This window comes from Carassius auratus, unplaced genomic scaffold (assembly GCF_003368295.1).
Source record: "Carassius auratus strain Wakin unplaced genomic scaffold, ASM336829v1 scaf_tig00017056, whole genome shotgun sequence".
Classification (NCBI taxonomy): Eukaryota; Metazoa; Chordata; class Actinopteri; order Cypriniformes; family Cyprinidae; genus Carassius; species Carassius auratus.
This window is the reverse complement of record NW_020524733.1, coordinates 151,436-164,522: the sequence shown is the minus strand read 5'-3', so window position 1 is coordinate 164,522 and position 13,087 is coordinate 151,436. Positions and strand designations below refer to the sequence as shown.

The following is a 13,087-nucleotide window of genomic DNA, read 5'->3' as shown; positions in this document are numbered from 1 at the left end:
GTGCCCCTCTTCCCCACCGCTCCGATCAAAGCATTCCGTTGATTCCGCGAATCCGCTCCAGGTTTTCCCGCTCGCTCCGCACTCCGCAGCATCACTCACAGTATGTGTCTGCGGCGCTTGTGAACACGACAGTTCACGAAAGCTGTTGCATTAACAGGTAGGCTATGCAAGACAGTGGTTGAATCTGCGAAATTATTATTATTATTATTTTTTTTTTGTATTTATGTCGGTAATGTTTTGTGCTCCTGGTCTTCTACTAGTACTAACAACTTGTACAACATATCCACGTTCTAAGAAGCTGCTTGTCTAATCAAATTATAATTGTACTCTCAATCAGATCAGATTTAATACAAATAACTACATTTTCTGTTGTTGGCACACTTTGTAGACAAGACAACCATAAAAAACAACAAAAAACAATGCCTTCACAAAAAAGAAGACAGAGACAGAGAGAAAGAGAGAAGGGAGGCTGCTAAAGGCAGTTCAACATTGCAAACATGGATTCAAAGCTCCAGCAAGCCAGCAGGTAAATCATCATATAGAACAGTTAGCAGACAGTTTGTCTGTTTAATTATTGTAAGTATATCTCCCACTATAATCACTTGTCTTAGTTGAGACTAACACATCATAGGCTCTAAATGAGTTGTATATATAGATTTAGGCTGTATGCTAATATGAAATTAAATGTCCAAATCAGACACTTACAGGTAAGTGTTGTTAAACTGGCTGACAATAAAGGATTCTGAATATGCTAGAGTTTTATAACAAGAAAGATAGACATTAAATTATTTGAATGGAAGAGTAATTATATTACAAGAACATACATTTAATTAGCTCTAAAGCCTAACAATTGTATTTAAAATATGATTGTAACAGGTTTGTTATTCATTTTCTATATTAAGATGAAAATGCCTCAGAATCAATTCAACGGAGTAAAAGTGAAGGTCTTGGAACTGAGCCAGAGACAGAAAAAGTTCAGAATGAGAAAGAAAGGCAATACAATGAGACAGAGAGGGAAGAGACAGATGCATAACAGGAAGAAATGGAGAGTGAGGCAGCCACAGCCATGTATACAAGGGAGAAAAAGCCAGAAGACTTTGAGTTTTTGCTTCAGTTACAAAATCCATCAGATCCTGCTCATGTAAAGAAATACAATGTAACATACAATGTGGCCTTCACAAAATTTTCAAATTCAGTAGGACCATGTCGTCCAATTTTGCTGTTCCCAAAAAATGATCAAGGACGTTCGTTTCAGAGACAGTGGTATGAAGAACACCCCTGGTTAGAGTATTCTCCTGAGAATGATGCTATGTACTGTTTCAGCTGTAGGCTTTTCATGAATGATGAAAAATATAAGAGCAGGACAGGTTGGAAGTCAGTGGGGTTAAGTCTGTGGAAGCAAGCCAAAGGAAAAATGAAGGAGCATAGCAGGACAGAGTCACACATGCTAGGCATGATTCGGTGGAATGCATTTAAAAGAAAAGCATTGGATACAGCATTGGAAAAGGCCGACTTTGAGATGCAAGCAGCCAAAGAAAGAGAAAAGCAAAAAAATAGGGAGATTATCTACCGACTGATTGATATTATATTGTACTTAGCAAAACAAGGCATGCCATTCAGAGGTGACAATGAAAGCGTCTCAAGTTCAAACAAAGGAAATTTCTTAGAACTTGTAGAGTTGGTTGGCCAATATGACAGTGTCCTTAAGCTTCATCTTGACAATATTAAAGAAAAACAAGCATCATGTCAAAAACCTCAGGTGTCTCTCCTCTCAAACAATGTACGATCAATAACGAAAAAAATCCTGGAATGTACAAAAATTTCAGAATTTTATGAAAATTTAAATGTTGCAGTCACAGGACTTGTTTACTCATACACGAAATCGGCTAATTACAGACACTCTGAATGTGTTTGTCTGCACCTGAGGGTCTGTTAAGAATACAGTAGAGCAGGGCCGTGCACAGGGGGGTGGCCCGGTGGCCAGAGCCACTGCCCCTCTGCCCTCATCGACTGAGGTGCCCCTTTTCCCCACCGCTCAAAGCATTCCGTTGATTCCGCGAATCCGCTCCAGGTTTTCCCGCTCGCTCCGCACTCCGCAGCATCACTCACAGTATGGGCCCTATTTTAACGATCTGAAACGCAAGTGTCAAAGCGCGAAGCGCAAGTAACTTTGTGGGCGGGTCTCGGCGCTGTTGCTATTTTCCCGGCGGGATAAATGGCTCTTGCGCCCGGCGCAAATCTAAAATGGGTTGGTCTGAAGTAGCTTCATTATTCATAGGTGTGGTTTGGGCGTAACGTGAAATAAACCAATCAGAGCGTCATCCAACATTCCCTTTAAAAGCAGGTGCGCAAGTTCCATTATGGATTGCTATTATTATGGCGTATTTACCAGGCGCACGACAGGAGCGGTTCACAGCCGAGGAGACTGATGTTCTTGTAAGAGCAGTGAAAGACAGAGAAGTTGTGTTGTATGGGGATGGGAGAATAATTAGCCTGAATAATTTGTAAGATAGATTTATGCCTATTTTTTTCACATCTTCGTGGCACACCACAATGATTTCCGTCATCTCATTTGTTAATATTTTTTAGTGTAACAATTTATGATTTGCAAAAATAACTGTTGCATCTGTGTAGATTACATGAGCAAAGTGTATGCGCGTTGTGCACGCTATACATTATGGTCAAGCATGCGCCCTTAAAATAGCATAGCCTAATGAACAACGCGCCACTGACTTTAGACTAGGTTTTTTCTGGTCAGTGGCGCAATTGTTTAATGGAACAGCAAAATAGCACCAGGGATTGTTTGCGCCGGAACACGCCTCCTTTTTTGCGCTGAACCGCCCAGGGAGTGCAAGTTCATTCACTAGTTTAGCGACGTGCTTCTGTGGAGGGAAAAGCGTGCTTTGCGCGGGTGCAAAATAGGAATGACACATGCGTCGGTGTACAAAGTCAATTGCGCTGGGTGCAAGATAGGGCCCTATGTGTCTGCGGCGCTTGTGAACACGACAGTTCACGAAAGCTGTTGCATTAACAGGTAGGCTATGCAAGACAGTGGTTGAATCTGCGAAATTAGTCTTTTTTTTTTTTTTTTATGTCGGTAATGTTTTGTGCTCTTGGTCTTCTACTAGTGCTAACAACTTGTACAACATATCCACGTTCTAAGAAGTTCTAATTTCTTAGAACTTGTAGAGTTGGTTGGCCAATATGAAAGTGTCCTTAAGCTTCATCTTGACAACATTAAAGAAAAACAAGCATCATGTCAAAACCTCAGGTGTCTCTCCTCTCAAACCGAATACAAAATGACCTAATTAGAGCAATGGCTATTTATGTGAAACAGGAAATACTGAAAGAAGTAAGGGAAGCGTCAATATTTTCAATTTTACTTGATGAGACTACTGATGTATCACACATCGAACAGGTGTGCTTTGTGGTGCGTTATGTACATGACATGACCATAAAGGAGCGCTTAATTCAGCTCTGTGATGTTCAGTCAACAACAGGAGAACAGCTTGAAAACCTAGTAATGAACTTGCTAAAGGAGAACCAGAGTGGAGAGTGCAAAGTCAAGCATTCACTTTGTCAGTTTTTTTACAGTAGTTGAAAAACTTTACACCTTCATTGCCAACTCCACAAAACGACATGCAGCATTTGTTCAAACACAGCAAGCCATGAATCCTGGCCAGCGTCCCCTTGAGCTACAGAAGCTCTCAGACACCCGATGGACCTGCAGGGAAACAGCCCTCAGGACTCTCAGAAAATGCCTCCCTGCAGTTGTGCAATTCCTGGAAGATCTGACCAAGTCTGAGCCACCTGATCTGGCAGCAGGGGACGCACACATGCTGTTGCACAGCATTAACTTTGAATTTATTCTTTGCTTGGAGATAACAATTCCAATATTCATGGAAACAGCAGCTGCTTCAAATGCTCTTCAGTTACACTTGTAAATGGTGTCATAAGCAGAATGAACACACTGAGGACTGAAGAGCAATTCAAAGAAATATTTCACAATGCTACCATTCAAGCAGAGACAAGAGGGATCAGTGTGCCTGAAGAGATTCCAGGACAAGCAAGGCGGCGGAAAGTACCAACAAAGTTTAAGTACTGCTCCACATCAGCAACAGAGGACCACCAGCCACAGACTTTAGAGGAGTACTACAGTGGAAGGACGTACTTCACTTTTTTGGATTCCCTGATTCAGGAACTCCACAGGCGATTTCAAGGGAAGGGGAACACTGACAAAATTGTGATGTCACTGCATCGTTTGATTGAGCCATCAAAGTGGAAAGACACTGCAGATGCTGAAGCACTTAAAGCTGCCCATACTCTCTGTGAGTTTTACGGATTTCAAGAGGAGGAGGAACAGCTGCGAACTGAGCTTAGAGTTTTCCACTCTTCATTCACATGCTCACAAATGAGTGCCCGTGCAATTTTGGAAACATTTAAGGATTTTGTGTCAACACTTTTTAAGCTGCTGAAAATCTTTGGAACACTACCTGTCTCAACAGCCACTGTTAAACGCTCATTCTCGAAGTTGAAGCTGGTGAAAACGAAACTTCGTAATGCGTGTGGACAAGAACGACTCTCTGATCTTCTGCTTCTGGCCATTGAAAAAGACATCCCAATCATAAAAGATGAGGTTATTAAGATCTTTCAGGACATGGTACCAAATAGAAAGGTTTTGCTGTAAAAGGAAAAGGTAAATACCAAAATGTAAAACGGACGGTAAATAGTTTATCACCAATGTGTAATTATGAATCATAAAAAATTTAGTTATCAAGATCTTTCAGGACATAGTACCAAATAAAAAGTGTTGCTGTAAATGGAACAAGTAAATGTAAAAAAAATGTGTAATTGTGATGTTCTATCAAAACTTCTACAATAAAGTCTGAAATGTATTTGAGCGTGTACTGTCTTCTTTTTTAATTGTACATTTTGTAATAACTGGATAATTTGTGTTAACAAGCAACCACCCCCTTAGTGCCCCTTATTTTTGTTTAGGCCACTGCCCCAGGGTTTATACAGAGATTCTTAAATTGAATTTACTACCTGTTTACCACCTATTTTACTTCCATCACAATATTTTTACTACCAACACGGCTTCAAACTTCAACTGTAGCATTGTTAAGTGTTAAGTAAAGTGACAAGTAAAGACATTAAATATATTTTCAAAATGAATTAATAACATATTTAAATCACAATTTAATGAGGCAATTATAACTTAATTTCAACACTGGGAGGGAGAGATAGAGAACCAGAGAAAGAGAAAGTCAGGAGAGGTTCTGTAGGTGTATGTGAGTGTGCATGTGTGTTAGAGCAAGTGAGTGAGCTACATTCAAGTAAGAGGGAACTCTACCATAGAACTTGGATTAATCAAGATATCACAACAGACCTGGGTCCATAGGATTTACTCAATATGCCAAAGAGTAACAATTACATAAAAATTAGAAGACAGACTGGACCTTTAGAATGAACAGCTACACAATGTGTAATAATAAAGTGCAATTGTACACTATAATAACAGTATTTCATTAATAAACAAATAACTTCAACACTGGACACAAGCCAAGCACTGTCACAACACTGTCAAAAACACAAAATATCTCTTTGAAACCAATTTAGTTTTGTATAAATTTTATCTTAATTTTAATCCATGTTTCATTATTTTGTATAATCACAACCGAAACTCAGCGTATAGGTAGCCTAGGCTACTTGCCTCACAGACCTAAATGTCATATGACATAATATTTTTTTACAGCGTTTAGGTGCCGTTTATATGAACGCGTCACCAGTGTTGGGCAAGCTACTTGGAAAATGTACTAGTGAGCTAAGCTACCAGTTACTCTACAGTAAATGAAGCTTCACTACACTGAAGCTACCCCCCTGGGAAATGTAGCAAGCTAAGCTACATCAACAGTAGCTTGCTACATCTAAGCTACTTTTAAAATAAAAATTTTATGTTGAACACGTTTTATTACAAGTCAATGCTATCGCAGTGCTCAAAACTGTCAGTCAAACAGATAGGCAGGTGTAATTGTTTAGTTTTAATAGTTTTTTGTGTTCCTTATCAATTTGGCAACAAAAACAATCAAAATAAATGTAATTAACAATGTGGGCACAAGTAAGTGTATGCACCTGTTGCATGGACATGCTTAATATACTGTAGGCCTTTGCAGAACAAAATGCAAGACCTCCAAACAGTACAAAAAAAAATGGCCAGGCTGGACCCTGATAATTTTTAAAAGCAGCATCTGAAAACATATTTTCTCTCTGTTATCTCGGTCAGTGTCATGTACTTGTCGGCCACGGCGACTCACTCCTCGGGATTAACTGTTCTCCGACCTCATCCTATGCCATCATTTCATCAAATAATTTTTTGCGAGACTGGCCAAGGAGTGGTACCATCCGGAGCAGAAGGTGGCGGTAATGCATCATAGAGATGGTTGGTTGCTATCCACCGTAAACACGAACAAGATGAAGTAGCGCCGTCGCGTTACTACTGATCCAGGATCAGCGATCTTAGCAGTTGTATTTCCCGATTTGAATTTGCGCTTTAGAAATGCTTGTGAAAATGTAGCTTGTATGGAAGCTACCGCACTACTTGGTAAAAAAAAAAAGAGCTTCGCTACTGAGCTACGACCAAGCAACTGAGAAATGTAGTTAAACTAGTAGCTTCGCTGCTTGTAGCGACGCTACTGCCCAACACTGCGCAACACTGCGCATCACCACTGCATGAGAGAGAGAGAGAGAGAGAGAGAGAGAGAGAGAGACACAGACACACACACACATGCAAGGTCTCTTCCTCTCTGCCGTGCGCTTGCTACACGGTTTGCTTGCGTACTTTTGCTCGCTCACTCGCTCTAGATTCGCAGGAGATTTGAACTAATTTCCAGGCATTATAACATTACACAAGACAATTGTAATTTTTTTTATTACTATTTTGGTATGATGAACATTCACCCGCCAGTGTGGCAGATAGCCTTTTGAGATTTACTCGCCAAACAGAAAATCTAACCGCACTTGGCGCTTGGCGGGTGTTAATTTCGGACCCTGGCTGCGGGCCAATAAAAACTGGACTGTAGTTTGGACACTCATGATATGTAGACCCAGTTAGATGGGGCTTCGAAAATTTACTACCTCATCAGATGACGTTTACTACTTTTTACTGGCCTTAATTTGGCATAATTTAATTTACTACCTTTTACAACCCGCATAAACCCTGCTGCCCCTCAAAATGTCTGTGCACGGCCCTGAGTCCCCTGCTTTAAAGCCAACGAGCAATTGCGGTTTATGACAGCAAGAAGAACCCCTTCAACAGCTGGCAACACGCAGTCTTCCGGTGACAGCGGCTCAGATGTGGAGTTAACTGCACCACGCAGAAACAGCTAAATTCCTTCTTCACCGGACACGACAAAGCAAGTGTTAAAAATAATTTTCATATGTTTAAATATGCACTGCGACGCAGACAGTCACTGGGATAGTATTTGGTCTCACTGCTTCCGTCCAACAATACGCCTTGTTATCTTGGTAATTTGCAGGTCGTGTCAAAATGTTGTTGGTTTAGAATAGATAACTATTTTGACTCGTATACGATAATTTTCTTCCAAATACGATAATTTTGAACTTCTGGTACGATACTTGGACATTTCCAATCTGGCAACACTGTCTCTGTCTCTCTCTCTGCGTCTCGTGCGCGCACCTCTCTTGTTCTCTTGGCGTCTCGCGCGGCAGAGGAGCAGCGTTTAATTTTGTTAAACAAATATTATGTTGCTTTTCTAATTTTACATGCAAGTATAGCCGAAATCATTCAGTCACTATTTCATACTTATGCCGTTGTTCTTTCTGCCTTTCCCCCCGTGATTTTGTCTAGGGTATATCGCGAATATAAGACGACCCCCCCCCCCCTTCAGCCTATTTTTAGGACAAAAAAACGTATAAATTCAATTGTCATAATATTTAACAATATTACTGTTTGTTGTTGTATTTTTCAAAACTTGAAACTTTGTGTGTGTGTGTGCGTGCGTGCGTGTGCCTATATCAAACAAGTAGCCCTCAAGACTATTTTATCCCTTCAGGGAGCCCTAACTCACAAAAAGGTTGGAGACCCCTGCCCTACAATAATAGTAATGTAATAATAATGAAGTGCAGCATTTTATTTACTCAACAAGAAAAAGAAAAAAACAGAGATTTAACGTTAGTCAATAACCCGCTGTGGTTATTCATCTTTTCTAGATTTTGGCCAAATGTAGGCTACAAAAAAAAAAAAATCTATCAACACTTTAAAAACATCAGGTTTTTTTAAAAGATATTTAAAAATATTTGCTGCACTGTAAAAAACACACAAAAAAAACAACGATGAAAGATTGCGTTTTGAAAGTGAACAAAAAATTAATTTTTTATTAGCCCTATTACTTTACAGAATAACGAAGGCTAAAATGTCTGTAGTCGAAAACAAAATGTTTACAAACATTATAAAAACAGCTATTAGTTTCTCTCGAATACAAAATAAGTTTAGGCTGTAAAAACGTCAATCCAAAAACAAATTCATTTAAGCTGAAGCTGATGCCTGCATCTCTCATCTGGGACGGATCCAAATGTTTCCATGTTCCAGACGTATCTGGATCCTAAAATATTGTTTATTATATAGGCTAGTGTTTGTACTTTTATCTACATAAAAACATCATCCTTCAAATCGGCTTTATCAGCACATTGAGGCGCGGTCACTCTGACATGTTGTTCAATGGAGTAGTCTAACTTTTTATTTATTTCTTTAACTCTATTAAAGCCTGTACATTAACAAAATAAAATAAAGCAAAATGATGTTGTGTCAGCGCGATGGTCTACCAGAGCTAATTGGTTATATAGAAGCAAGACATTATTCAAAGCTGTCAGCTTTTGCAAAATAATTAAAACTGTAAAGCTTTTGCAAAATAAAGACAACTTCTCTCTGCAGTTTCGTTTTCCTTTTCCGAAAACTTTGGAACGTGTCACAATGAATCGTAATTTAGCACACTCTCTCTTTCGTTTCGTTAATCCTTCAATAGGATTTAAGTGAAATATATTTAGTGTATATGCCTATATTCCTTTTTGTGTAAGCCTATAGGGGTTAGTTTTTCAGTTTTCTCCATTCACATAAGTGCTGCAGGTGTGTGATCTGTTGAATTCATCTCACACGATCCTATCACGACTCGCCTATGATGAGTTCACAGCTGAGCGGACATTTCACTCACTGGCTTCAGCGTCACATTTGCATATGCCGTACTACTGGAATTCGTGATTCATTGACAGCAAATTTCAAATATTAAATGGAACGATAAAATAACGCTATTATCCCGTTAATGTCCATTTTGAATATTCGATTCTGTTCGGAACTATACAATTTTATTTTGTTTCTGTTCCTGTCCAAATTTCGTACGTTTCTGGTTTTCGTTCCTTGAACCGGTTCAGAGCCCCGCACTGCTGTGTGTGTTCACTTTGGATGGGTTAAATGCAGAGCAGTATAGGTCACCACACTTGGCTGTATGTCACATCACTTTTTATTGATTTTATTTTTAACACAAGTCATGTTAGATAATTGTGTAGTTAATCAAGAATATTTACTGTCACTACAGAAACGTGTCACTGTATTGTCACTGTATTGTGCCTCTATTGTTTAAAAATGTTCAATAATTATTAAGTTATAGTTACAAGAATAGATATAATAATAAAACAGCAGGGTTCACTTTCATGGCTTTTATTTCTTTCTTTTACATTTCACAGTAAAAAAAATGTTTTTCATATGCTTCATTTTCAGAGTTGGTCGAAGAAAACGAGGAGGATGAAGAACGCTCTCAAACCAAACAGAAAGATTTAAAGAAGAGAAGAGACAAGAAATCTTTCACCTGCACTCAGTGTGGAAGGAGTTTGACAAGCAAACAGAGTCTTGAGATTCACATGAACATCCACACTGGAGAGAAACAGTTCCCTTGTGATCAGTGCAAGAAGAGTTTCACACAATCATCAACCCTAAAGGATCACATGAAAATTCACAGTGGAGAGAAACCTTATGAATGTGATCAGTGTGGAAAAAAATTTTTGTGGGCCTCATCACTGAAGGGTCACCTGACAGTTCATTCAAAGGAGAAACCACATTCATGTTCTTTATGTGGAAAGTGTTTTTCACAACTGCAGCATTTAAAAGTTCATCAGAAGAGACACACTGGTGTGAGAGAATATATGTGCTTTGAGTGTGAGAAGACTTTTATTAGAGCTGCAGATTTGAAACAGCACCAGAGGATCCACACTGGAGAGAAACCTTACAAGTGTTCACACTGTGACAAGAGATTCAGTCAGTTAGCAACTCTGAGAAAACATGAGATGATCCACACTGGAGAGAAAACTTTCGAGTGTTCACAATGTGACAAGAGATTCAGTCGGTTAGGATATCTGGAAACACATGAGAGGATCCACACTGGAGAGAAACCTTACAAGTGTTCACACTGCGACAAGAGATTCAGTCGGTTAGGAGACCAGAAAGTACATGAGAGGATCCACACTGGAGAGAAACCTTACAAGTGTTCACACTGTGACAAGAGATTCGGTCAGACAGGACCCCTGACAAAACATGAGAGGATTCATACTGGAGAGAAACCTTACAAGTGTTCACACTGTGACAAGAGATTCGGTCGGACAGGATCCCTGACAAAACATGAGAGGATCCACACTGAAGAGAAACCTTACAAGTGTTCACACTGTGACAAGAGATTCGGTCGGACAGGATCCCTGACAAAACATGAGAGGATCCATACTGGAGAGAAACCTTACACATGTGATCAGTGTGGAAAGAGTTTGAGAAACAAATATAGTCTTGAGATTCACATGAACATCCACTCTGGAGAGAAACCTTTCCCTTGTGATCAGTGCGAGAAGAGTTTCACACAATCATCAACCCTAAAGGATCACATGAAAATTCACACTGGAGAGAAACCTTATGAATGTAATCAGTGTGGAAAAACATTTTTGTGGGCCTCATCACTGAAGGGTCACCTGAAAGTTCATTCAAAGGAGAAACCACATTCATGTTCTTTATGTGGAAAGAGTTTTTCACAACTGCAGCATTTAAAAGTTCATCAGAAGAGACACACTGGTGTGAGAGAATATATGTGCTTTGAGTGTGAGAAGACTTTTATTACAGCTGAAAATTTGAAACAGCACGAGAGGATCCACACTGGAGAGAAACCTTACAAGTGTTCACACTGTGACAAGAGATTCAGTCAGTTAGGATCCCTGAAAATACATGAGAGGATCCACACTGGAGAGAAACCTTACAAGTGTTCACACTGTGACAAGAGATTCAGTCACTTAGGATCCCTGAAAATACATGAGAGGATTCACACTGGAGAGAAACCTTACAAGTGTTCACAGTGCGAAAAGAGATTTAGTCGATCAGGATCCCTGAAAACACATGAGAGGATCCACACTGGAGAGAAACCTTACAAGTGTTCACAGTGCGAAAAGAGATTTAGTCGATCAGGATCCCTGAAAATACATGAGAGGATCCACACTGGAGATAGATCATCTTCAGATCCAGCACTTTCAGCTCTGATGACTCATCCTCACCAAACATAACAAAATAAAGCGTCAAGCAATAAAATCTCTTCTGTATAAATCTGTCCTAACAAAGAAACATCATCTTAAGTCCACATGAATAAAGTTCATCTGCAAGACCAGCAGTTTCAACTGTAACATGTTTGTGGGATTCACACCTGAAAGTTCATACGAAGGAAAAGACACATTCATGCTCTTTGTGTGGAAGGAGTTTTTCACAACTGCAGTTTAATAGTAAATGTTTTTTTTTTTAAAACATGTTTAAGATATTCTCATTCTGGAAGTAAGATTTATGAACTGACATTTATTTTCTGATCCCATTTTTATTGTTTTTAAATCCATTTTTTATTCTTCCATTTATAATGCCTTATAGTGCCATACGTTGTAGATAATTTTACTTTGTTGACCGTTTCCCGTCAAGAAGACGGCTGAATGCGCCTCTTTAAATGTTTTAGTGGTGCTCGTTGTTGTATTTTAAAACGCAACTGCAATGTTTTCAAATGACACTATAGTAGTGGTGCAATGAATCATCATTGATCCGTGATCCGTTCGGATCAATATCTTCGGTTCAGCACACACATGACCCTCGGATTGATTTATGAAGAAAAAAAAAAAAGTTGCGCATGTTCAGTCCACACTCAGTGGTCATGGAGAGCGGAGGAACGGAGGAGCTTGGACCACGTTACGACATCCCGTCGCGCACCCACTTCAGCGAAAAGATTGTGCCAGATCTTTATGAACAGGAGAAGAAAAAAGTTGTGGATGAACTATCCCGAGCATCCTGTTGCGCTCATGACAGAAGGTAGGATGTCCAGGGGGACGGAGAACTGCTCACCATCACAGAAGACTGGGAGATGAGAAGTCTATTATGTTAAAAAGAAGATATTATGCCATGTGCACGTTAAGTTGATTTCACATATTTTAATTTAATAATTTAATGTTAATAAAAAAGACAAAATGTATGTTTATTTGTCTTGGCCTTTTTTTTTTTTTTTGCTGATCCGAAAAATGATCACATCCATACGAGGAGGAGCATTTTTAATTAAAACGTATAATCATTCCCAGAGATATTTGGGCCGAGTCAAGTGTGTTCATAGATGTTTCCATGAGCCAATGCGGATAAAGCTATATTTAAATGTAAAAAGACACGATATTGTCTGACCTGACGTTTTATTTTTATCCATAAAAACACTACATCAAAAATTTTCAAGCAGTAAGAAAGATCCAAAGATCTGCATTTATCTGAAATAAAAACGTTTTGTGACACTATACATATATCATTAAAAAGCTTAGAATTTTGAGATGTTTTGAATGAAAGATCAAAAGGATAAACAATGCAGATTTATTTTCATAGCCACCTTTACAGTGCCAATAATAATAAAATATTAATATATAATACTTTATACTAATATACAGTATTGTTCAAAATAATAGCAGTACAATGTGACTAACCAGAATAATCAAGGTTTTTAGTATATTTTTTGTTGCTATGTGGCAAACAAGT

General features: G+C 39.0%; 1 pseudogene; it reads left to right on the top strand.

The window, feature by feature from the left end:
• The window catches only part of LOC113075418 (zinc finger protein 208-like), a 111,213-nt pseudogene extending 99,027 nt beyond the window's left edge, over nucleotides 1–12,186 (top strand).
• Nucleotides 12,187–13,087: the final 901 nt, after the last annotated feature.